The 26,146-nt window shown below is 44.5% G+C and overlaps 1 protein-coding gene and 1 long non-coding RNA gene across 6 annotated transcripts in view; one reads left to right on the top strand and one right to left on the bottom strand.

The window, feature by feature from the left end:
• RCAN1 (regulator of calcineurin 1) overlaps positions 1-26,146 on the top strand; it is a 94,040-nt gene that overhangs the window by 53,197 nt on the left and 14,697 nt on the right. The window contains exon 1 of one of the 4 annotated variants that reach the window (XM_072806873.1): positions 15,413-15,432. The exons of the other annotated variants lie outside the window; for them this stretch is intronic. The gene's annotated coding sequence lies outside the window, so the exon portion shown is untranslated. Of the gene's footprint in view, positions 1-15,412; positions 15,433-26,146 lie in introns of those variants that run through there. 4 annotated transcript variants of the gene reach the window in all.
• Positions 12,587-14,879, bottom strand: LOC140621619 (uncharacterized). Of its 2 annotated transcripts, none has more exons than XR_012021368.1 (2): positions 14,730-14,879; positions 12,587-13,771 (listed from the first exon to the last, which is right to left on the bottom strand). It is a non-coding gene; the product is annotated as an uncharacterized lncRNA (long non-coding RNA). The 2 variants fall into 2 exon arrangements; XR_012021367.1 differs by having other exon boundaries at positions 14,756-14,872.

The following is a 26,146-nucleotide window of genomic DNA, read 5'->3' as shown; positions in this document are numbered from 1 at the left end:
ATGGATAAAGAGGTGGTATATATATATACAGACAATAGGCTATTACTCAGCCATCCAAAAAAATGAAATCTTGCCATTTGCAATGACGTGGATGGAACTAGAGGGTATTATGCTAAGTAAAATAAGTCAGTCAGAGAAAGACAAGTTTCATATGATTTCACTCATAGACGGAATTTAAAAAACAACAGATGAAACATGGGGAAAGGGAAAAAAAATATGGTAAAATAAAAACAGAGGGAGGCAAACCATAAGAGACTTAACTGTAGGAAACAAACTGAGGGTTGCTGGAGGGGAGGGGAGTGGGTGGATGGGGTAACTGGTGATGGGCGTTAAGGAGGACACATGATGCAATGAGTACTGGGTGTTATATATTATAAGTGACTGATGAGTCACTAAATTCTACCCCTGAAACTAATAATACACTATATGTTAGCTAAGTCGATTTAAAAATTTTTTTGAGTCGATTTTAAATTTAAAAACTTTTTTAAAAACCTAGAATCTGGCTTCTTGTATTAAAAGATAAATCTGGGGGAAAAGTTTTTTTCAGTGCTCTTAACCCCATCTCACTTGAGAGCCTGAGACCTGAATGAACTCACCAGTGTTCCCTTTAAGTAGTATTTTACTGACTCACCACCATTATCTTGAGGGCACATCCATGTACCCAAACTGTCTCTTTTTCGGTACTGTCTTGGGGATATACAAGAAGGCCTATTTGGGTACAGTCTGGGTCACAGTGAGAAGGCACCCGTGTGCTTGTCTGCACCAGCTACATGACCTTGCTTGAGCAAGTAATCTGAGCTCGCCAAGCCTCGTTGCTGCTAATGTAAAGAAAGATAAGAATGCTGTCCCTTTGTCCTCTCAAGGGTTTCAGGAAACTCAGATGAGTTCACGCATTTGAAAAGACCTCGTACACTGCAGAAAGTAGGTTGAATGTAACCCAGAATTATTAGTCAAAGCCTGCATAATAAACTGGAAAACACGAAGCACATTCTCAGAAGAACATCAGGACCCTCTGTAGGACCCAGTTCCATATATTTCTAAGGACTTAATCCACTGGAACAAGGGGATATTTGAGAGCCTGGCATTTAAAGCATTAGGCTGATTAGATCATTACCAGCAGGACATTTGTGCACCTCACAAACAAGTCCTTTATCTTCTTGCTTGCCTGTGAAACTTAGAGAAACACCTACATAATAGGATTCATCATGGAGCTTGTGCTTGTCTGAACTCATTTATGAGCGTGTCCGTCTTTATCCAGAACAAACAGGGTTTAATGAAAGTTCTTACAGAAGGAATCCTGTGCCGTGAATCAAACACAGTGGGTTTTAAACTTCCTGACACTACTTAATTTGTCAGACAAGTTTCTCTTATTTTTTTTTTCCCCAGCCCTGGCCTTGTTCAGAATTTTCCAACGATTCCTGGAATAAGTAGGCTACATTTATCCATCTTTGCCTTCTCACAATTTCCAGTGACTCGGATGGGAGTTTCATGCAGCTGGGTTGACAGCGATTTATTATATTATTATTATTATTATTATTTTATTGTTGTTATTATTATTATCAGAAGCCTGTTTTTGGTGTTCAGGAGAAATATCTTTATGTTGCTTTATAGTGCTCCATTAGCATAGATAGTAAATACATTTGAGTGTTACTATCCCTGCCTGCTTTCCCGAACTTCATTCCATTATATAAACTGAATCATATTCTTTGGGATTATAATCTTTCCCCTCTCTGCTGTTGTACTTTTGGATGCTCTGGATTCAGAGTGTTGGAGCTGAAGGATCCTTTACCACTGGCTTTGCAGCAAATGGGACTGACCACCTGATCCCTGGGAGGTGGAATATTCCACCCAGTGTAGGTCAGTTTGTTTTGAGTAAAGCTGAGGTTAGAGACCAAACCTGACGCCTGGACCAGTGTCCTTTCTAAGATGCCCTGGCTCCTTGGAGATCCAGAGTAGGACCTCTGTTATTCAAAAATTCTTAAACAGCCAGGTTTTCTGCAGAGAAGGGTATATAACAGTTTGATTGTTAGAAGTTTAACATTTGACCATTTTGAGATCAGCATCTAAAACGAACAGTTTAGACCTGCCTTTTTCATAGGGGTGAAAGGCTTTTCCTTGACAATTTCTTTTCTTGGTAAATTTTTTTTTAAGATTTTATTTATTCATTCATGAGAGACACACAGAGAGAGGCAGAGACATAGGCAGAGGGAGAAGCAGGGTCCCTGTAGGGAGCCTGATGTAGGACTCGATCCCAGCACCCCAGGATCATGACCGGAGCCCAAGGCAGACGCTCAATCACTGAGCCACCCAGATGCCCCTTTTTTGGAAATTCTTGAGGATGCCTTTCCTAGATCATTCCAGGTCCTCAATCACCCTAAGCCTCATTCACCGTGTTTTGCTAGAGGCGGTGGTGGTGTGATATATAGGGTGAAAAACAGCCTGGGCCTGGCCCTGGCCCTGAGGCCTGCTTTCTTAGAAAAGGCAGCTGGCCTTGCAAACCTCTCGATCTTTGCTTTTCTCCACTGTGTCACTTTGTTGGTTTGTCCGCACAGGACACCTACGCAGGGCGGACACTTCCATAGAGTGGCCAAATGTCTCGCAAATTGTCAGCAGCAATAAGAGAACTGTGCCTTTTCCACCAGTTGAACATGGGACCATAGGAACCTCCTTGACAGCTTGAACTTGTCAACATAGTTTGCCACTGGGTATGATGGATCATTCTTCACTATTTTAAGAATTTGTGTTAGGCTGGGTATAGTTTCATTGTCGCCTTGCTTCAGATTCTGATTCTGAGTCAAACATCCGAGAGAATTAAGCATGATGGGTAGCCTTAGTTCCCCATCTGTAGAAGAGAAATAGTGCCTATCTCACTGACTAGGCTGAGGATGAAGAGAGGGAGTGTATGCAGAGTGCCTGCCTTAGAACCTGGGAGACAGTGAACTGTCACATTATGATAGCTGCTGCGTGCCATCATCTGCATCACTGTCATTGTCATTATTTGCTGCTCTGCCTTGTAGGGTCCCCTTATGTGAAAAATGGATACTACATTCCTCATCTTTTTTAGTACGGTTAAAGGTGAAAGTTGGGGGCACCTGGGTGGCTCAGTGGTTGAGCGTCTGCCTTTGGCTCAGGTCGTGATCGCGGGGTCCTGGGATCAAGTCCCACGTCGGGCTCCAGGCTCAGCGGGGAGTCTGCTTCTCCCTCTGCCTATGTCTCTACCTCTCTCTTTGTGTCTCTCAGGAATAAATAATTAAGGTCTTAAAAAATAAAAATAAAAGAGAAAGTTTTTTCAGCGTCTGTTACTGTTTTGAATTATCTGGAAATTTGAAAACCCGCCACGTGTACTCACTAGCATGCATCTTATGTGATTCAGCCTTGCATCTCCCCAGGGGCCTGAGAAGAGTACACTATGATGGTTGGAATGGTACAGGGATTTCGCTGTATTGGGTTGGGTTTTATCCCTGGCCTTCCTCTTGAGTCTCTCCCTGCCTCGAACCTTTATGTAATCTGCACCAGTCTTTTCATAGCTGAAATGAGAACACAGAGGTCACCCCTCCACACCTGGGTGGGTTGTTGAAGGAGTCAGGAGCTGCTGCTTCTGAAACAGGTGACCAGAACGAGCCTTACATGCACGAAGTGTCTAGTCCAACGGGCATTGCCTTTCTGTGGCGCTGCTATGGTCTTCACAGCTTTATGTTAAATTGCATAAAGTGTCCCAGTGTTTCATCAACAGTGAGAAACAAAAACTTCCATAATGGGACGCCTGGGTGGCTCAGAGGTTGAGCATCTGCCTTCAGCCCAGGGCGTGATCCTGGATCCCGGAATCAAGTCCCACGTCGGGCTCCTTGCATGGAGACTGCTTCTCCTCCCTCTGCCTGTGTCTCTGCCTCTCTCTCTCTCTCTCTCTGTGTATGTCTCTCATGAATAAATAAATAAAATCTTTAAAGAAGAAGTTCAAAAAAAAATTCCATAATAGTTGGTCCTCCTCTGAAAGGTGGGCTGAGATGTTCCCTTGCTCCTGTTTCCAGCATTTTGAAAAGTCAAAATTTTCCCAACTGACTGTATTGCCAATAATGATGAAAAGAAACCAAGTCCAAGAGAAGTCTGTTATATACTTTTAGTGTCAGTATGGAACTTCTTATCAGTGGCGCCTGGGTGACTCAGTCGGTTAAGCATCTCCCTTCAGTTCAGGTAATGATCAGGGTCCTGAGATGGAGCCTGGTGTGGGTCTCTCTGCTCAGCAGGGAGTGTTTTTGTTTGTGACGTTTTTACGTAAAATGTCCTGTTATTGATACTGCTATACGCCGAGGGGTGCATGATAATTGATTGTCTCCTTTTATGTGTCAGGTTGCTCCTTCCCTGGATTAGGGGTGGTCATTCTGATCCAGTTGATACAATTCCTCATCAGCTCTTCATCTGATGGTTTCAGCGTCCAGTGCATAACTCATTTTGAAAGATTTTTTTTTTCCCAAAATTCCTGAGAGGGTCTTAGAAATACTGAGTGATTTCTAATGAAATCATGATTTTCGGGTGAATTCATTCATTCAGGCAATAGCACGATTCAAAATGTTTTCACATTTTTATATAGAAACAGGTACTTTTCAGGATTCTAACTAGAAAAGTAAAAATAATTCTAACTCTCAAAGAAAAGAAGATAGGTATGAGAAGTAATTAGTCATGGTTTGGCCTCTGTACTCCCTTCTCATAAATCCCGCCTGAAGATTTGAAATGTGCATTGTTTCCAAGAATGTTTTTTAAGACAACACAGGGATTTTAAAGCATTTTTCCCCCTTAAAACACAAACAATTCAAGGCAATTTAAAGTGCTCCACATTCCTTTTGCTAATAATGTAAAAGAAGAAGGAGAAAAAGAGAAAAGAAAAGAAAGTGGTTAAATATTGAAATGCCCCTTTAAATAAAGCATAATGATGCACCATCTCACAGAGCAGGTGTGTCTATTCTGCTTCTAATCCCCTTTGTATGCTAATCATATTCCTGATTTCAGACTTCCCTTTGGTCTGAAAAGACTTTTACTTTACAGTTTGTTGTGGGGATCCCTGGGTGAGTCCTACCTCGGGCTCCCTGCAGGGAGCCTGCTTCTCCCTCTGCCTGTGTCTCTGCCTCTCTCTCTCTCTGTGTCTCTCATGAATAAATAAATAAAATCTTTAAAAAAAAAAGAGATACAGTTTGTTGTGTGTCATAAGTAGACCTGATTCTGGAGCTGAATTTACTAAGATTTGATCATGAGCCCAGCACTGTGCTCCAGGCTAATCTACTGGAATATATGACATCCTTTGGAATCCAGAAATATTGGTCCATCTTATGAATTTATGGCCAAAAGTTTATTTGGGACCTATGCTCAAGACTTTAAAATCATACCTAGGTTTCTTGGTTTTTATATATCCTTCCACTTTTTATGTGGAATAACCTTCATCGGAATCATTTCAGGAAATGAGAAAAGTAGGATACGGTCATGAGTCAGACCTGGAAAGCTACAGCATGGAATTAATTAGTCAGAAGAAGGGTTTCAGTGGCCAGCATGAGCTGTGTGCTATCAGGAAGTGGCGTGACTTTCCATGATTTTATGTACTGTAAATCATGTGGCATAATGCTCCAGACACCTGGAGTCTTTTTTTTTTTTTCCTTTTTCAATCATAGTTTTTGAGATAAAATTGGAAAGTCCTAGGGAGCGCCACATTCCTTTCAGTAATTGGCCATTCCTGCTGTCAGCTTGAGTGGATTTCCACCCATTCCCGCACCAGTGGGCAGAAGGACATTAACCCCCACAGCTCTTTGGGGTTGTTGGGTCAAGTGCGAAAAGGCGATCAACCTCAACAGACTCACTTTTTTACAAAGGGAGCAACATGTCTCTTCCTTTTGTTTCTAGTACCTTCTTGCAAACCCCAGGTCTCACACCTTATACAACTACGTGGTTTATGGTCTGCAACAGGGTTGCTTCTCCCTGCATCGTCCGTGCCTTCAGAAAAGGCACTCTGAAATTCAGAATATCGCAATGTGTTCCACTCTTCTGTCATCCCGCTAAAGAGAAAAGAAAACCTTGTGGAAATGTGGTGGGTTAAAAGTCTGAGTCACGTAACGCTGTAAAACTACATCGCAAGAGGAAAATGCTGAAAATATACGGTTACCCGTTAAAACTGCGTACAGAGGTGAGGGCGTTGAGTTTTATTGAAAACGCAAGTCGAGTAATCGAGTCACGTCTTCCCTATCTGTTATGCTTGATAGGTACATAGAGCATTCGATCATGATAGTTTGGGGGATAGATTTGATATTTATATATGTGTGTGTATATATATATATATATTTTTTTTTTTTTAAGAGCATAGCTAAAGTGATAATTCAATTAAGAGTGGCCTCCTCTGTGAGCGTTCACACTCCCCATTCAGCATCAATGACATTCTAGTTGACTGTGATGTCCTTGGCAACCCAGTAAACATTCTCCCGGGAAGAATCCAGTAAACCAGGTTTGCCTTGTTTGCCAGATGTGGTACTCTGGCAAGATTTCTACGGAGGATTATTGGTCTACAAGTTGTCTGAGGATGGTTTGATGTTCTTGTCACATGGTATCACTTAGCAATCAGACGGTAATCAGCAAAATCGTCCTCCCCTTCTATCCTAGGCCAGTGCTTCTCAAACCCTACCATGTGCCATGGATGAAATGTTTGTGTTGCCCCGAAATTCACCTGTTCAAATCCTAGCCCCGAAACACGTGGGTGGCTCAGTGGTTGAACATCTGCTTTTGGCTCAGGCTGTGATCCTGGGGTCCTGGGTTCGAGTCCTTCATTGGGCTCCCCGCACAGAGCCCCTACTTCTCCCTCTGCCTGTGTCTCTGCCTCTCTCTGTGTGTCTCTAATGAATAAATAAATTAAATCCTTAAAAAAAAAGAAAGAAATCCTAGCCCCCAGGGTGATGGTACTAGGAGGCAGGGCCTTTGGGAGGTGATTAAGTTAAGAGGACAGAGACCTCATGAATGGAATTCGTGACCTATTTAAGAGACCCGAAAGTTACCTGTCCCGTTCCACCATGTGACAACACGGTAAGAAGACAGCCATCTGCACCCCACCAGATACTAGATCTGCTAGTACCTTGATCTTGGGCTTCCCAGCCTCCAGAGCTGTACAAAATAAACGTCTGTTGTTTATTAGCCACCAGATAGGGTGCGTAGGTGACCTGGGAATCTTGTTAAAATGCTAACTGTACTTTGGTAGATCTCAGGTGAGGCCAAGGCTCTGCATTTCTCACAAGCTCAGGTATTGCCAGTGCTGCTGGCTCAGGGTCACCATGTGCTGTATAAATGAGCTAGGTCTGCAGAGTCAGCAAGAAACCAAACCCTAAAGGGTGAAGCTGGCTGCCTGAGGCTAATGTGTTCAGAGCCCTTGTGTGCTGGCAACCTCAACCTCAGTTCTCTTTACATCACACTAACACCACTGCCCGCAGGAAACTCTCCAGGATGGAGGAACCTTCAGAGGCACAAGGCGTGAGTCCCCTGCTGGCCTTCCCACCCAGCATCTCAAACTTTTTGCATCCTCTGAGCACATGGCTGTGTGCCCCAAACTCTGCCAAAGCCTTGGAAAGTTCTGGTAATCCCCTCCCTTTCTCCATTGGTTGGTCTCTTTCTCAGTAAGGGATAGTTTCTACGACTATTGGTCACCCAAGTCTCCTCGTGGGACCCACGGAGACCTACTCTTAAGCTTTCATTCTAAACATTTGTGACACACCCCTCTTGCTTTTATCCTCTGTCATGCAGAGAAAGGGCTCAGAAAGTTCAGAAAGACAATAAGGGATTTCAGCTTCACAGACCACAGAAGCAATGCTAGACATCCTGTGAAAAAGGTCTGAGAGGTTTATGAATTCCTTAAGGCTGATTTAAAGAAAGAGTCAAGAAAGAATGTTCACAAGGGGAGTATCCCAGCCCAGAAATTTGAGCCGATGCTGGATGTCAGAGCCACCCATCGTCAGAAGGCGGGTTTGGACCAGCTGAAGAATCCTTAAGCCAAAGTGACAGAACTGATTTCCGCTGCCTTTTTTCCCCAACTGCCCTGATGGAAGTAGGTTAAATCTTTAACTGGTTATTTTATTACCATGGAATTTTCAAATAAACCAGCAGATCGACATCATTATTTTAAGATCCTAGGAAATATGATTCAGGATTCGTCATTCGTTTTTCCAAGGAAGAAACTGGTATAGATATTTTCTGCGAGGGTAAATTTCTGTGACTTTTCCAGTTAGAAGCTGGCCGGTCAACCTTTCGTAAACTCTAGTTGAAAAGAAACAGTGTTCAGAATGGAGGAGTAAAAATAGTTACCACTGGCCTGCACACATCCTTGATGGTTTCCATAGTGTGATGGGTGCCTCCGAAAGCCTTTCCACTGTTTTCTTTGTTTAGAGGCAGGGAGAAAGGCCCTATGATTGCCAAGAATGTGGCATTTGAAAAGGGGAGTTTAATCATTGTCATAGAGTGGCTTGTCTTTATCAACATCTGAGTTGTGGTTTTGCACATATGAAGAACTGGCTTACAGCTGGCTGTTGGATGAAAAGGCAGGATGCAAATCCCAGCAGATGCAAGATAAAGCTCTGCACCCACCACCACCTGAACCTGCATGGAGGCAGCTGTGCTTGTGTTCCTGTGCTGGACTGGAGCTCTCCTTCCATTCCTACCTAATCATTTTCTTTCAGGGAGCTTTCCTTGAAACCATTGAGGCAAACTGTAGGCAGGAATCTGTGCTCTGCAGAGTCCCCTATATGATGATGTTGTTGGAAGAGTGGTAAATCGAGATGGGCACGCTTTATATGGTCACATACTCTTAAGGTTTCCCATGAGGGTCTTAAACAGTAGACATTTATTCTCTCACAGTTCAGGAGGCTGTAAGTCCAAGTTCAGGGTGTCGGCAGCATTGGTTTCTTCTGAGGCCCCTCTCTCCCTGGCTTGGGAAGGACTGCTTTCTCTGCTCTCTCACTGCATCATCATGTCGCCTTTCCTCTGTGTGTGTGGATCTGGAATCATAGCACAGAAGTAAGAATTGCAGGACGCCTGGGGGGCTCCGTGGGTTAAGCATCTGACTCTTGATGTCAGCTCAGGTCTTGATCTCAAGGGTGTGAGTTCGAGCCCCACAATGGGCTCCACGCTGGGTGTGGAACCTACTTAAAAAAAGAAGTGAGATTGGGGCAGCCTGGGTGGCTCAGCGGTTTAGCGCTGCCTTCAGCCCAGGGCATGATCCTGGAGACCCGGGATCGAGTCCCACATCAGGCTCCCTGCATGGAGCCTGCTTCTCCCTCTGCCTGTGTCTCTGCCTCTGTCTCTCTCTCTGTGTCTCTCATGAATAAATAAATAAAATATTTTTTTAAAAAGTGAGAATTGCAACAACAGTCACATACATCTCTACATGGTAGTTTAGGCCACTGGAGATGGCTTTACTCTGTGAGAAGACTTCTGTAGAAGTACAGCTGGGTGTTCTGCAGACAACAGGGTATACCGTGGCCACTTAGGAGTCTTGGTTGTGCTCCTTCTATTTTGACTTGCTCCTCCTTACCCTCAAAGTGCTGTCCTGCAGCTGCTACCACCTGCAGGAACATTGGGATGAGGGGCACGCTCAGGGTGACACCTGGATTCTGTGTTCAGTAGCTCCTTGGTTCAGTTTGGGTGGCCAGATGTCCCCTGTGGGCACATGGGCTCCTCAGAGAGCCCTGGTGGAGTCTCTTCTGGGCCTTTGCACCTGGCACAGCCAGTGCCTGGCCTGTAGTACATAATAAATTGTAGATAAACTGGGCAAAGGAATGAATTGATGTCATCAGCAAACTGGTTCAGACCCACCTGCACGTGGCCCAGCCGTGGAGGCTATGGCCCCCTTGCCAAGTCCCTTATCCTCATTCTTCCTGTGTAGTCCTTTAGGGAGGGACCTCTGGGGTAGATGCCACTGGTGAAGTTAAACCCCATTTGCTTTACATATAGAAACAAGGCAGGTATGGTGCAGTCCCATTTTATTTTTTATTTTTTTAAAGATTTTATTATTCATGAGAGACACAGAGAGGCAGAGACACAGGCAGAGGGAGAAGCAGGCTCCCCACAGGACTCCATCCCAGGTACAGACAGCGTCCCATCTTCACAGGGGATGGAGACAACAGAGAACAGGAGTAACAGCAGCCAGATGAAGGAGAACTTCTGATATGAATGGTCATATTTCAGCATCCAGCAAACAAAGCCCTCACCATTCCTCATGAGTGGGTGACAGGCCAGTTTGTTGGTGGCACAATTTAGCAAAATTATCCAAACTACACAAAATAAGAAACAAACACACATACATTTCTTTGTAATTACTATATATATATATATAGTATATACTATTTATGTAACAACTATTATATATATAATACTCTATATAATATAATATACTATATTATACTATATATAATTAACTATACTGTTATAGTCCTTCACATGGGTTTGCAATACAACCTAGAAGAAGTAGCATTTTATTTAGATGGTGTTAAGACAAAATTCAACATTCTCCTGCCAGCATGTTTGGCACCAGATGTTAGTAGATTTACTGGTAGATATAGAAGTTAATAATAGCTCTTGAAGTGATCATGAACAATGTTTTTCAGCTATACCAATATTTCTTACGATGTTAAGCAAAATATCGGTTTATCACAATTTAAAGACAGGTTTTCAAAGTATTATGATGATATTTAAATTATGTATCAAAAAAGGCTGTTTAAAAAGTACCATACTCATATTTGGAAAATTTTGATATTGTAGAGAATTTAAATCCTAAGCATGTACTGACTTGACTTTTTTTTTTTAAAATCATTTTTACCCTTTTGAAAACCCTACTTTCCCTGTTTGTTTGTTTGTTTGTTTGTTTAGCAAGAGAGTGCGGGAGGCAGGAGGCAGGGGAAGTGGGAGAGAGAGAATCTTAAGCAGACTCCAGTCTGAGCGCAGAGCCCATTGTCATTACAGGGCTCAATCTCATGACCCTGAGATCATGACCTGAGCTGAATCAAGAGATCACGCTTAACAGACTGGGCCACCCAGGCACCCATGCTTTCCCCGTTTAAATCTGAAAACCCAGCTTCTCCAGTTTAAGAGATGGTCAGGGAGCTTTTGCAGATATCAAAGATATGTCATTTTATTAAGAGAGCTAATTTGATTATTTAAAAAATTTTTTTTTAAAGATTTATTTATTTATTCATGATAGACACATAGAGAGAGAGGTGGAGACACAGGCAGAGGGAGAAGCAGGCTCCATGCAGGGAGCCTGATGTGGGACTCGATCCCGGGACTCCAGGATTGCGCCCTGGGCCGAAGGCAGGCGCTAAACCGCTGAGCCACCCAGGGATCCCCCTTTAAAAAATTTGTAATTGAAGTATAGTTGGCATACAATCTTCATAGTTTCAGGTGTACAACGTAGTGAATCCACATTTACATACAGCACAAATGTTCCCAGTACCACCTGTCACCATACATAGCTATTATTTTTTTGGCTCTACTCCCTATCCTGTACTTTATGTCTCTGTGACTTAATTTATTTTATAACTTGACATTTGTACCTCTTAACCTCTTAAGCATTGCTATGCTAATTTCCAAATTCTTAATCATTGAGTACATACTTAAGCATATAAAACAAATTCAAGGGACACCTGGGTGCCTCAGTGGTTGAGTATCTGCCTTGGGCTCAGGTCATGATCCCGGGGTCCTAGGATCAAGTCCCACATCAGGCTCCCTGCATGGAACCTGCTTCTCCCTCTGTGTCTCTGCCTCTCTTTGTATGTCTCTCATGAATAAATAAATAATCCTTAAAAAGTAAATAAAAATAAAGCAAGTTCCGTATGTAGCTTTGAAGGCCAAAAGTACACTGAGTGTCTTGATTTAGGGCTTCTTAAAAAGCAGTAAAGCGCAGTTCTTGAGGATGTGGGCTGAGAATCCATAGCCTCTGGTTCAAAATCCTGTTTCTAAAGCTTGAGTGGTAAGGGGGTGTATTAGCTTGGGCTGCTGTAACAAAATTCTGTATAGACTGGGTGACTTCTCAAGGTAGATTCCTAGAGGTCTGAGATCAGTGTGCCGGCGTGATTGGTTCTGGTGAGAACCGTTTGCAACTTTTTAGTGAAGCTTGAGGATGGCTGCCTTCTCTCTGTGTACTCATGTGGCAGCAAGTGAGCGAGCCCTGGCCTCTCCTCCTCTCATTGTAAGAACACCAATCCCATCGTGAGGGTCCCACCCTCACGACCTCATCTAAACCTAATTACCTCCCAAACACCCCACCTCCTAAGGCCACCACAGTGGGAGTTTGAGCTTCACCATTTGAATTTGGGGAAGACAATTCAGTCCAAAGCAGTGGGCAAGATACTTAATTTATCTCATTTTCTTGGCCTTTCTTTTTCTGTTGTATTTTTTTCCAAATTCTCTATCTCTGAGGGGTGGTTTGCCTACATGGCAAGAGTAGATTAGGGGATACAGAGAAGGGGATGTGTGACATATCCATATCCAGAGCAGTAGGCCTGAGTGACCACTTGGTTGCCCATGAAAGCTCTCCTCTTGACTCCTCTGGAAATGCCCCTCTGTCTGGAGTGTGTTGGGGTGAGGGGGTCCTCTGTGCCTTGCTCAGGCTCCTGATGCTCCTGGGTGCTGGGGGCATTCCCTGACCCCACTGCTCCTTGATTGTGGGGGCAACATGGCTGCAGCCTTTGAGAATCTTTCTGTGACCCTTTGGGTTCTAAAGAAAACACCCCCCAAAAAAATCCACTATCTTGTTAACTCTGTAAAACTTTGAAAAGCATGGACCCCCAAGATAGAGCTTTTGAGAAGTGTTCATCCGTGCAGATATGTCCCTACTACCCAGAAAGTCATTTTTAACAAGTCATGTACTTATGACTAATCATTTTCTCAACCTTTTCCATTTTCCAAATACGACATAGTAATGGGTCAAGCTACTTATACCTTTCCTGTTTCCCCCTTTCATGGGAAAAACATACTGTCTTTCCATATCTCAAATGGAATTGAATGTTTCTTGTAAAATATACATCTCAGGGGAAACCCATCGCTATTCTCAGCTTGCTTCCTCCTATTCTTCAGTTCCTGCTACAGTGGATGTTGCGCTGTTGCCAGGCCTTGTGACTTCTACTTTCTGATCTGAAGGGCTGTCATGACTTATGTGTGAGTGCCGTGTTTATCTGCAAACTACAAAGACAGTTTTGCTCTTCAGCTACAATTTTCAAATAACTTAATGCTCAATTATACCTGTCAGTGGCTTTGAGTTAAAAGCTCTTTATTTTGAAACAAAGAAAACGGTCTCTACATTAAAAAAATATTAATGATAAGGAAGAAAGGGCGAACAAGTGCGTAGAGTCAGTATTTTTATGTCATTTCTTAGAGCCAACATTCAGTAAATTGTAAAAGTTCTTAGAGCCAATGTTGAGTAAGTCTGCTGGTAAATGTTTGGAGCAGGAGATTGCTAATAGGCAGTATTTTGATTTTTGGGGTTTTTTTCATGGAAAAAAATGAACTTTCGCCTCATGTGATTGCTAACCATTTTCTGAGTCACTGAAACATTTGCTGTTAGCCATTATATTTCTGTAAATCACTTTCTTCTGCCGTCCTTCGGATGATCAAAGGGCATGCTGTGTCTCTGAGGAATTTCATTTTATTCAGGATCCTCTGAAATCGTGCAGCGTTTCTGCATGTGTTTTTCAGCCAAGCAGTTGAGATTCAGATGATATCTTCTTTGGACCCATTTGAAAGGACACGTCTTAAAGGAGCCCTGTATGAAAAGAGGCCATCCTTTCCTTTTGACCAAGAAATTAAATGAACGTGTGGATGTGTTGGTGTGCTGGGGCTATTTTTAGCAGGTTAGAAGAAACCTGGTTCATCTTAGATCCCAGGGTTGACCTCCCAGGGGTGGTTGAAAAGCCAGAGGAGACATGGGGGGCACAGCAGTGGCGGGACAGCTGCTGATACTTGGGGTGAGGGTGGTGGTGGGGACCCAAGGGGTGATAGTCTAGAATGCAAAGCACAGGGCCACCTGAGGAAATGTGATTTCATCCAAAACTTGATTAGGTGTAAGTGCTGGGAAGCGCTGGGAGAAATAGCCTCCCACACAGGGCTCATCTCCCTCATTCTCCACAAGAGCAAACACATCTGCTTTTTTTAGGGTTTCCTTTTACCTCTGCCCCACATTGCTACAGTTTTCATCAGAAGCCACAAGGAGCTCGAGATCTACTTCCTCATTTGTAAAGTGACTTTCTTGGTCATGGCTCCCATCACGTTTCTGTGGGGGGGAACCATTGCTCAAGGACTCCACCAACACAAGCTTTTGTGAGGAAATACCAGGCGGCGTTGAGATTGTTCTCTGGCTGGGTTCTGGAAGCCTGGGTAACACCTGCCGACCCGCAGGTGCAATGCTTTTATCTCCCACATGGGCAAGGCGCACACTTGAGGTGATGACCTTGAAACAAGGCTGGGGTGGGGGGCGAGTGTTGCTACTTTTTTGACTTTGCTTGGCTTTTGCTTTCTGGTTTCTCTGAGGGATCATGCGAACCATTGAGCAGCATGTGCAGCTGTTGAACCAAGAAGGCCAGCCCAGCCTTCCGCCCCACCCCCCACTCCCCGCCCCAGCCCCAACTGCAGACACGGGGCTCAGGAGGGGCTGTCCAGCAGCTGGTCCCACGGACCAGAGAATTCTGTTCAGTTTTGTCAACATAAAGTCACATATAGAATACCTCCATCTATCTGACTGCTTCCTGACCTGCGGTTCTGCCCTCAATGCACTCATCGCTCCCTGTTCTTTGACGAGCATGGCTCCTACCAGTGCTTGCTAAGGCTTGAAGGACAGGTCTGTGTCCAGGCCCTTTACTCCGACCTGGGTGGGTGCTTCCTGAGAGCAGGGCCATGTCACAATGCCCTGATCTCACAGGGGCTGGTGTGGATGCTCAGATAATGTTTGTTGAGTGAATAGAGAAAGGAGTGCTAGATGATGGAAATTTACAAGTGGGTTTTTTTTTTTAAGTATTTATCTATCTATCTATCTATCTATCTATCCATCTATCTATCTTAAAGATTTGGTTTATTTATTCATGAGAGACAGTGAGAGAGGCAGAGACATAGGCAGAGGGAGAAGTAGGCTCCCTCTGGGGAGCCTGATGCAAGACTTGATTCCAGGATCCTGGGATCATGACCTGAGCCACAGGCAAGACGCTCAACCACTGAGCCACCCAGGCAGCCCTTCTTTATTTATTTAAACAGAGAAAGTGCACAAGAGCACAAGCGGGGTGGAGTGGGGAACAAGGGGTAGAGGAAGAGGGAGAGAGAGAATCTCAAGCAGACTCTGCAGTACGTACGGAGCGCAACGGGGCTCCCGTCTCACCATCCTGAGATCAGGACCTGAGCCCAAAAGGCAGATGCTTAACTGTCGGAGCCACCCAGGTACCCCCAGTTTCATTCCTTTATATGTCTAGTTTTCCCAGCACCATTTGCTGAAGAGACTGTCTTTTCCCCACTGGATATCCTTGCCTTCTTTGTCATAGATTAATTGTCCATATAGCATGGGTTTATTTCTGGGCTCCTCTATTCTGTTCCATTGACCTGTGTGCCTGTTGTGTGCCATACTGTTGTGATGACTACGTTTGGTAGTGTAGAGTGGAATCAGAGAGCATGGTACCTTCAGCCCTTTTCTTTCTCAAGATTGCTCTGGCTGTTTGGGGTCAGCCCTGTAGCAACCATTGTGCTTTTTTTTTTTTTTTTTTAATTTATTTATTCATGATAGTCACACGGAGAGAGAGAGAGAGGCAGAGACACAGGCAGAGGGAGAAGCAGGCTCCAAGCACCGGGATCCCGATGTGGGATTCGATCCCGGGTCTCCAGGATCGCGCCCTGGGCCAAAGGCAGGCGCCAAACCGCTGCGCCACCCAGGGATCCCTACTTATATTCTCATCCTACTATGCAAATATTCCTTAGACATCTAAACCTCCATCCACCTATATCCCTAATTTTAGTTTTTTAAGGACCTCTTCTGAATTCCTTTCAAAAGTAGCAAAGTAGCCTAGCTATATAATATAAACAAATAGCTCTTCATACAAGATTCAATACGTGTTCTACTCCCGTGGCAAACTCTAAGCCTAAGCCTTGGCTTTGACACACTATACCTAGATCACACCCTCAGTGTAAGTTGTTAACAGTAAGACAAACATCTGCAGTGCAGATCATCAGAATAAACCCACTGCAGAGTTAAGCGCAACATGTCCTACCCTGGTGCACCGTACATCACATGAGAATTGCTAACTCGATGCTCTATGTCATGTTTTCAAGTTGAAAACGCAGTTAGACCATCATTTTCCAGCTCCTGAGGTGTGCACAGTGGGGAAAATGGGTGTTAACAAGATAAACCCAGAACCAACTGCAGTCATTATAGGTGCCAGGAAGGAATAACCACATCCCTGGGTCCTAGGGCAACGTCTGTGCCCCTAGAGATGATATTTAAGTTATTATTCAAGGGGGATTCGGCCCGGAGAAGATGCAGGAGGTGCCCCAGGCAGAGGAAGCAGCTTAGATGAAAGCCCTGAGCCCTAGAAGCCTGGGGAGCACTGATGAGCCAGGACAGTGTGGCTGGTGGTGAAGACAGGGCAGGACGTATGGGGAGAGATCGCAGGAGCCACTCGTGTTCTAGATGCTGGATTTGCTTCTGAGAGTGAAATGGAGGCCAAAGCAGAGGGGACAAGAGGGAGGGACAAGCTGCTTCCTAACGCCCAAGTTAGGAATGTCTCAAAGAAGAAGCCATGGTGGCGCATTTTCCAAGGCTAACCTTCTAGAATGCTCCCAAGACATGTCTTCCGCCTTGAGTGCCAGGTCCTGTTGCTGTCAAGTAGCCTGCAGAGACCCAGGTGCAGGCTTCCAGATGTCTGTTCCTATAAACAGGCCTACCCTAAGCCTATGGAGTGGTACCCACGACCACCCAGGAATGTGCCAGAGAGATGGAAAGGAGGAAGGGGAAAAGAAACAGGCAGGGATTTTAAAAAAGAGTCAGAAGCTGTAACAAATATGGTAGCTATGAAATCCACCTAAGTGAGATCACCTTGAATGTCAGTGATCTAAATGTACCCATTTAGATCTGACAGAGATTGTCAGAGGGGATCAAAAAAATGAGACCCCCATCAGATGTCATCAACAAGAAACCCACTGTAAATATAAAGACACTTCTCCCTCTTCCTATGCTCTCTCTCTCTGTCTCTCTCTTAAATAAAGTCTTTTTAAAAATCAATATAAAGGCACATAGAGATTAAAAATAAATGGGCAGAGAAAGATAAACCATGCTCACACTAGTCAGAAAAAGCTAGAAGTGATGGGGCAGCTGGGTGGCTCAGTGGTTGAGCATCTGCCTGTGGCTCAAGTCATGATGCCGGGGTCCTGGGATCGAGTCCTGGAGCCTGCTTCTCCCTCTGCCTGTGTCTCTGCCTCTCTCTCTGTGTCTCTCATGAATAAATAAGTAAAACCTTGGGCAGCCTGGGGTGGCTCAGTGGTTTAGCGCCACCTTCCACCCAGGGCATAATCCTGGAGACCTGGGATCGGGTTCCATGTCGGGCTTCCTGCATGGAGCCTGCTTCTCCCTCTGCCTGTGCCTCTGTCCCTCTCTGTGTGTGTGTCTCTCATGAATAAATAAATACAATCTTAAAAAAAAATAAGTAAAACCTTTAAAAAAAAAAAAAAAAAGAGTTGTTCAATGTAGGTGCTCCAAATGTATGTGTTTCACCTCCAGGTAGGTAGAACCCAGCCCCAGAAAAGCCCACCTGTCTAGGGGAGTGTAACCCCCATAACTGATTTGCTGCCTAGAATTTTCCTCTTAGCAATGTGTTTATTCCTTTGGGGATGAGACTTTGAGCTCCATAATTTGCTGATTAAATACATCTTCCCTGGGAGGTCTTAAACTTGGACAGCTGTCGTCATTAATGCTGTAATGGGGGAAAAAAAAAAGAGAGAGAGAGAGAGAATTCATTAGGTAAACTTCCAGTCTTGTTAGAAGGAAGATGCAGCGGGCAGGGCCATCCCAAGGAGAAAGAGAGATCTGGATGTGATTCTGGGACAGCAAGAAGAGTGGAGAAAGCGCAAATGAGGAAGGGGTAGGTGTGGGGACATGGCAGTGACAAAAAAGAATTTGATAGTTCTTGCTCAGAGAAGGCATCGTGCTGGGGGTCCTCTGCAAGGCCTACAGAGGAGATTTTCCAGAATCCCATGTTTTCTGCCAGCCACAGCCTGGAGCCTGCAGAGTGTGTCACAGGAGACTTGTGCACACTCATGCGGAGCTCAGCACTGGGGAGCAGGACAGCCACATCACTGTCCCCTGGCAGGCAGTAGTGGCCCTGGCTCTAGTGAGAATGGCCCAGGCAACACAGCTGATTTGTTGGGCACCTCACCAGATAAAAGTGGTTGGCAAGAGAGGTTACCAAAGAAAAAAATATTTTCCGGTGAAATCCCTCCTTTTTAAAGATATTTAGGTAAGAAGTGAAATTGTTTCAACAGTTGGCACCCCCAAATATTAAGGGGTTAAAAACACCAGGTTTGGGAATTGTGTGTAACAAATACTCACCACGCAGACAAATTCAACCCACATACCATACTATTATGCCTAAAAAAAAAACAAAAAAGAGGCAGATTTCCTCTCCCTAACGTTTAACCTTGAATAGCTTATCTGTTAACCACGGTTTCTGAGACCATTGATATACAACAGATAATGGGGGCTTGGGTGAGGGGGGAGAGAAGCCTTTTGGTTTTTACAAAAGTTAATAAATGTTCACTGTGAAATACTAATAAGTTCAAATAGGCAAAAAAGGAAAACATCACAATCTTCTACTAACACATGTATTTTTTTCTTTTCACCAAAATGGATCACAGCAGTAGACATTGCTTTGTAATCTGCTTTTTTTCTCTTAACAGCAAGTTGTGAACATCTTTATGGTGTCATTGGTTAGTTTTCACCTCCGTAGTATGGGAGGCTCTGTAGTCTATGGAATGGATTTGGCATATTACTTAGCTGGTCACTGATTGAATCTTGAGGTTGCTTGGGGTATGTTATTTGCATAAGCAGCATTGCTGGAAATATGTTTGCATCTGACTCTTTGCCCACAGCTATATGGATTTCCTCAGAATGAATTCTTATGAGTAAACTTGTTGGGTTTTCAATTGATGTGGTTGATACTAAAAGTCTAAAACTGTTGAGTTTACTGCTTTTTTTTTTTTTAACCATATATATATATTTTTTTTTAAGTTCCTTAACATGGATAGATGAGCTAATGATCTGGAAGGGAATCAGTAGTATTCTCATGCTATCCTGTTTAAAGTTTGTCCTATTTGTGAGATATTTCAGATGATTAACTTAGTGTACAACTCTTTGACCTTGGAACTTGTTGGTTCCTTGATCTTGGGAGTGATGGGTAGTTGGTTGGTTGGTTGGTTGGTTGGTTGGTTGGTTGGTTGGTCGGTTGGTGGACATAGTAATACACTCCAAGACCCTTCAGCAATAAAGGAATTGAGCCCCCCCCCCCCAGCTGTCCTGGGCAATTGCCCCCTTGAGGTAGCTCTTCTGCTCCAGCTGGGGTTGTGCCATCTTCAGAACTCCCCACAGGATCACCAAGGATCCCATTGGGACATTGTAATTTTAGTCTTCCTCTGCTCAGTCTCTGTTTCTCTCTGTCCTCCCCCCCCCCTCCTTTCCCTGGGTATTGAGTCCAGGAGCACCCCCAAATAAATATCCTGCACAAGAACATCTGTCTTAGAGTCTAGAAGCAGCCTGTTAAATTTATTGGTTGGTTTGAGGGGTTGTGGGGAATGGGGGCTCAGCAGACCCCAGTGATTGATTACTGTATATGCTACGTTATTCACCTCTACAGAGGATAGTAGTACCATCATGATCTCCTTCAGCATGAAAGAGCCAGGGCAGCTTAGACTCTTGGGGAGGGTTTCTTTAAAGGATGAAGTCAGGCACAATCTTCCTAAGAGGTATTTCAACATAAGAAGATTGATCAAACTGTATCGTAGATTTTTACAAAGGCAGCTTAAATGGTCTTTTTTTTTTTTTTTAAGATTTTTTTTTTTTACTTATTATTAGAGAGAGAGAGAGCAAGAGCAAGGAGAGGGGCAGAGGGAGAGAGAGAAGCAGATTCCCTGCTGAGCAGGGAGCCCCACGCAGGCTCGATCCCAGGACCCTGAGATCATGACCTGAGCCAAAGGCAGACGCTTAACCAACTGAGCCACCCAGGGGCCCTTTGAATGGTCTTTTAAAGAACTGTCTTAAAAGCCTTACTCTGAAAATACCTGGACTCTACTTTCAGATCGTCTCTAACCCCATCTTCTAAGGCCACTCATGACAAAACCTTTCTCCCGCCATCAATCATAAGCTAGTTCTGTAGAAATCTCTAAATGTGTTAAGGTTCTTATTCTTAGCCACTCTGTCTGCCTCTCTGGTATGACCCAGTCACATCTTACTAACAATTTCTAAAGAAACCAACTGTAGTTTGTAGATGTTTGAGCATAATCTATAATAACCTATAATAATGTCTCTGCCATTCACTGGCGTTACTGTATAATTGCAGGGATGGAAGAAAACATTCAGCAAATGTCTAGGGAGTCACTTATGACAATGTGTTGTGCCTGCGAATAGCCAGAAAAAAATAAAATAAAGAATTGCCATGTGAGGAGTGACAGGCATGCTCCCTAAGTGTATTATTTGAAGGAGATTATGTGACAAAGAACATTCTGAGCCATGGGGATGGGCCGGGTGAGCAGCTTCATGTGTACCCCTAGCCCTCAATGTCTGGCTCACAGCAACGGACTAATCTATTTTTGATGACTACTAAATTAAGCCAGAGGCCAAAAGCTCAGATGCCTTTGGGGTCGGGAGCAATGGGGACATTGCTGGAGAGGCACAGAGTTTAGCCACCACTCCAGCCATACCCTTTGGCCTTCTGGGCCCTAAATTGGTACATCTTGTTTACCTCCAAAGAAGCCAGGTATTCTACTTCTATATGAAACCTCCCAGCTTTTAAATATTGACAACTAATTTTTTTCTTAAATGTTGGGGAGCTGCCAATTCACAACCAGCAAACTGACCTGCCAGTTCCCCTGTTCCGAGGGGACAGCTCTTCCATCCCAGACACTGTGGTGCAAAGGTGTGTGTGGCCAACTTCTAGTCACCTGACGAGAACACCCAAATTTCCCTAATGAACAAAGTTGGCTTGGTTGTTCTCTTTTTTGGTGATGAGTGCCGATACCCAAGTTGTGGTGGTGGTGGTGGTGGGTCTTGTTTATTCTGTGCTGCTACTTTATTTTTTTAAGTGTATTTTAAATCTTCACGTCATCCTCATGAAGACAGGATACACTTCCTCCTGCAACTTATTATCAGACTTTTAAATAATCAGCAAAGAAGGCAACATCAGTATGAAAAGACAGCATATGCTCTGGTAACTTCTCAGCTACAGACACGGAAACAGGGGCCTGGGGGTGGGGATGGAAATAGCAGGAAAGCACACACATGACACACTTTTCTCCTGCATTTGGTGAAAAACTGTTTCTGAGCTGACTCCTGAGTTTTTCGAGTGGGCGTGGCTATGAACTCTGCATAGCCAAGTTCTGGAAAACTGTGTTTTACATTCGGTTTTACAGATTGACGGATTTTGATCTTGCTCCCCGCTCTCCCCTGTCTTCCAAAACCTTCTCCCCTTTCCATCTTCTACTAATGTAGCCAGCTGTTCCCCCTGGGGATCGATAGGGTGTTGCAGGGCCCCAGCACTGTGCCAGGTTCCCCGGGAGAAGCTACTGGAAGGACACCTGGCCTCTGCCTCCCGGCAGCACACATCCTGGCCCGGGTTCAGTTGTGTAAATTCTTCCCAGATGAGTGTGGAATATAGCAACGAAAGGATCAGAGCTCTTCCAAGTCAGCGCTCACACTAGGAAGGAGAGCTCATACTTTGAGGGGTGTAAGGGATTTACTTGATGGGAATGAATGAGTGCAGGTCCTGGAAAGCTGTTGCACGCTGGAATGAGAGATGACCAGGTCCTGGGGAATGAGCAAGGGCACAGACTGTGGCCAGCCCGCTCCCATATACTTCCTGCCCCATACACTTCCTCCCTCCGGAGATTTGTCCCCGCAGGATCATGCCTTTGCTGAGGGAGGCATCAAGGCAGAAGTTAAAATCTGTAATTAAAGCAAGGTGGGTCTGGAAAGGCAGAGATTACAGAGAGCAAATAAGGGATGATTAATTAGGGTGGCTTGGGCCCCAGTCATCTCTAAATAAACGTTACCTCCCTTAATCCCTGTCTGCTGGTCTCCAGGTCATTCATTAAGTAAAGTTCTGATTTGCCTATGGCTGTTTCTCCATCTTAAACCCTGTAAGCAGTGCGTTTCCAAGAAGTTACAGAGGGGTGGTTAACCTTTATGTACTAAGGAAAGAGTGAGGTAATCCGGAAACAAAAGTTAATGGGATTTTGAGCGCATGTGGAATTTAACAACCAAGGTGAAATCTTGTATGAACTCTGACCCCTTTTTTTTAAGGTAGAAATTTGAACATGCTCTTCTCCCTACTTTTTCCTAATCAACTGATTATTTCATTTTATTTCTTCTTTTTTTTTTTTTATGATCGCAATTTAAAAAAAAAAATCTCCACTGTAAGTTTTAAAAAAGCATGCTTGCCCTTCTGCTTAAATACGTGGTTAGCAGCCTCACCACTGGGTTGGTTTTGTTTTTTGTTTTTTTTTTAAGATTTTATTTATTTATTTGAGAGAGAGAGCATGAGCAGGGGGAAGGATGGAGGGAGAGGGAGAAGCAGCGCCCCCCCCCCCCCCCCGCCGCCGCCGAGTGCAGAACCCTAAGCGGGACTCGATCCCAGGACCCCAAGGGATCATGACCTGAGCTGAAGGCAGCCACTTAACTGACTGAGCCACCCAGGTGCCCCTAGCAGTTTCAACATTGTATCCATCCTTTTTGGCACTGGCATCAATAAGCCACCCATATTATTTATTTAAGCCCTTGATGGTTCTGTATTATCCCAGAAATACAAACTATGTGTACACTGTCTTGTACGAATCCATGCAAGCAAGGCATCAGATCCTTCAGGCTCTTCTATTTTTCAAATTATCAGAAATGTGCCAGGCAGAAGTTTAGTATTAATATCATTTCTTCTGTATTATCCTATAGATCCAGAAGATTAATGCTGCTTAAACATAAAGGTGATCTTCATTTAAGATGGTTTTCTTTTTAGGCATCATCCCCTGTCATGGGAGGACCACCACTTGCCCGTATTTTTCTAGGGGGTTCTGGTTGGAATCTCAAAGCCCATCTGCAGAAAGGTGACCTGCTTTGTTTTACATTTTCATTGAAATGGAGGCCTCTCCCTATGACCAAGCAGATTTTACCAGTAATAAAGCCATGCTAAAAGCAATAAATTCCTGAACCCAAATCTGGCCTCTCAGAGCCGGTTCCCTGATTACTCCTAAAAGAGAACAAGAATGGAAATTCCTTTGCAGAGCAAAAAGAACATTTTTCCTGCTCTCTTTCTTACGCTTGATGGTTAAGGCAAAGCTCAAAGACAATGGGGAATTTAATCACACTACTGTGTAGACAAATGGGCTCCATGGGTGTTGATCATGAATCTTATTGGCAAAAGATTTTTGAGTCCATCTACCAGTAAAAGCATTCTTCGTAAAATCAAATCTACACAACTTCAGCCCCACACTGGGTACCTTATAGAACATACCAGAAAAATAGGTATTTTAAAAAGATATAAAAAAGCATTGAAAGAGGTGGAAGTGTATTGAGTTGAATATGTACTTCCCACATGTAGAGGATTGTTGAGACTACTGCTGTGGCCATAAGAATCACTGGATTCTAGTAGTGTCCCATGGGTGGGACATCTGAGTCTAGGGTTGATGACTCAGTCCCTGGTGCCTGGGTGTCCTGTGGGGTCACCCAGAACAAGAACAGAGAAGGTACACTCAGGAACGGGCCGGCATGCTCTGAACACACATGTGCCTTTACGGGTGGCCCACTATGTCCTGTGATGGAAAGGAAGAGCATGGCTTTTGCTCAAAACAAAGACACAGGACACCCTTCAGTCAGGAGCACTGAGGGCCATGGCCCTTTGATGCCCTGTGGATGCTCTTTGATGCAATTTACCTGCCTCAGATGGGCCCACCCTAGGGCATCTCTGAATGTCACAGTTTTCTGCATCTCCAGGAAGCGCAGGATGAGTGGCATGGCCCCCACGTGGCTTACACTGCAATCAGGAGAGCGCCAGAGAAGAACAGAACTGGGATGCCAGGCAGACAACCATGAGAGCCCAGGGGGTCCCTGGGGTTAAAGGAGGGAGAAGACATTTAGTCAGGAGGGGCATCTCCTGGAGAAGCAGTGTCTGTGGTGGGCTTTAAAGGATGAATAGAGGTTTGATGGGCAGAGAAGAGACAAAGAGAGTCTCTGGCTGAGGGAAGTGAGGAGAGCAAGCATGGCCGAGGGTGTACCTAAAAGAGCTGTGGCCTCCATGGCTGGGGAAGGCCTCATGCCTCCCTGGGCATCTGCCGTTTGCTTAATTCTGAACTAAGGTACTGCATGGGCTCTGTTGTATGGAAGTCAGGTCATGCTCCAAACCCTGGCTACCATCATAGACAGAATATAAGCCAGAGTTCTTTCAGGGCTAAAAGGCTCACATGGCCTTGTTCCCAGCCACTTTCTCTATGTCTCCCTCCTGCAGCCACTTGAAGCTTCCTCCTGGGCCTTTAATGTGCCACAGTGCTTTGGTGCCTTTGGGTATTCTGTTCCCAGAACTGGAATACTATTCCCCAACACCCCGTGGTTCACTCCTCTACTTCCTTCAGATCTGATGCGTTCACATGTCATCTTCTCAGGGATGCCTTCCCTGGCTAGTCTCTCACTCAACATCTCCTTTTCCCAGGACTTCCTATCCCTCCTCTGTGCCTTTCCCCCAGCACATAGCACTGTCTAAAAACACTGCGTGTTTTACCCATTTATCTTGTTTCTCTCCTTTTTCTTTTCTTCCTGTCTAGAATGTAAGCTCCATGAAGGCAGAGTGTTTTGTCTGTTTTGTTCGCCCTTGAATCCCCAACACTGAAAACTCCTTGGGTGAAAGAACAGATCCATGGATGGGTGGATTGATGGGTGGATGGATGGATGGATGGATGGATGGATGGATGGACAGATGGACTGACAGATGGATGCATGCATGGATGAATGCATGGTTGGATGGGTGGATGGATGCATGGATGGGTAGACAGACAGACAAACAGATGGATGCATGCATGGATGGATGCATGGTTAGATGAGTGGATGGATGGATGGAAAGATGGATGAATGATTGGATGCATGGATGGATAGATAGAATGGATAGATGGTTGCATGCGTGCAGGGATGAGTACATGGATGAATACTAAGTGAAAGTCTTCATCTTCAACCGAAGGAACAATGGGAAATCACTGAAGTTTTTCCAGTGGGAGAGGAATGTCATCAAGCTCAGCTTCAGGAAATTTTATGTTTAGTGGGAATCACATACAATACTGGCACAATAAAAAATTGATGACAGCGAAGCCAGTTGAAAGGTATTACAACTGCAGGAGCTGCCTGAAGTGGTGTGCCGGGAGTGCAAAGTGGAGGGTGGCACAGAGAATCCACAGAACTCTCCACCAATGTGCAAGTGGGACACTTAGAAGGGGAAGACATCCTAAAATGCCCTAGACAGTCCAGCCAGAGGGACCGAGAGAACAGAGAGGGGGAAATGAGCCACGATACCAGAAGGCACTGCAGCTAGGTGGGCATGGTTCTGTGGTTCCACGGAACAAGCCTGGAATCTGCAATCGAAAGACCAGGGTGAGTCCTGGGCCGTCTTAAAGTGTGCCCTTCTCAACCTCAGCATCATTAGAAGTGAAGTAGGAAGTAGAATCACAGCTAACACACAACTACCAGTTGTGTTTCAGGCGCTGTGCTAGGCACTCCGCCTTACATCACATTGTTTGATCCTACCACAACTCTGAATTTGATATTAATGCGGTTTACAAGCTGAGGACAAGGACACTCCCCTTAGTTAATAACATCTTTTAGGCCGGAAAATGATACAGAGGAATCAGAGTGAGCCCCTGTGTTTTTCCA

The sequence above is a fragment of the Canis lupus genome, chromosome 30, assembly GCF_048164855.1.
Source record: "Canis lupus baileyi chromosome 30, mCanLup2.hap1, whole genome shotgun sequence".
NCBI classification, from domain to species: Eukaryota; Metazoa; Chordata; class Mammalia; order Carnivora; family Canidae; genus Canis; species Canis lupus.
This window is presented reverse-complemented; position numbering and strand designations above follow the sequence as displayed.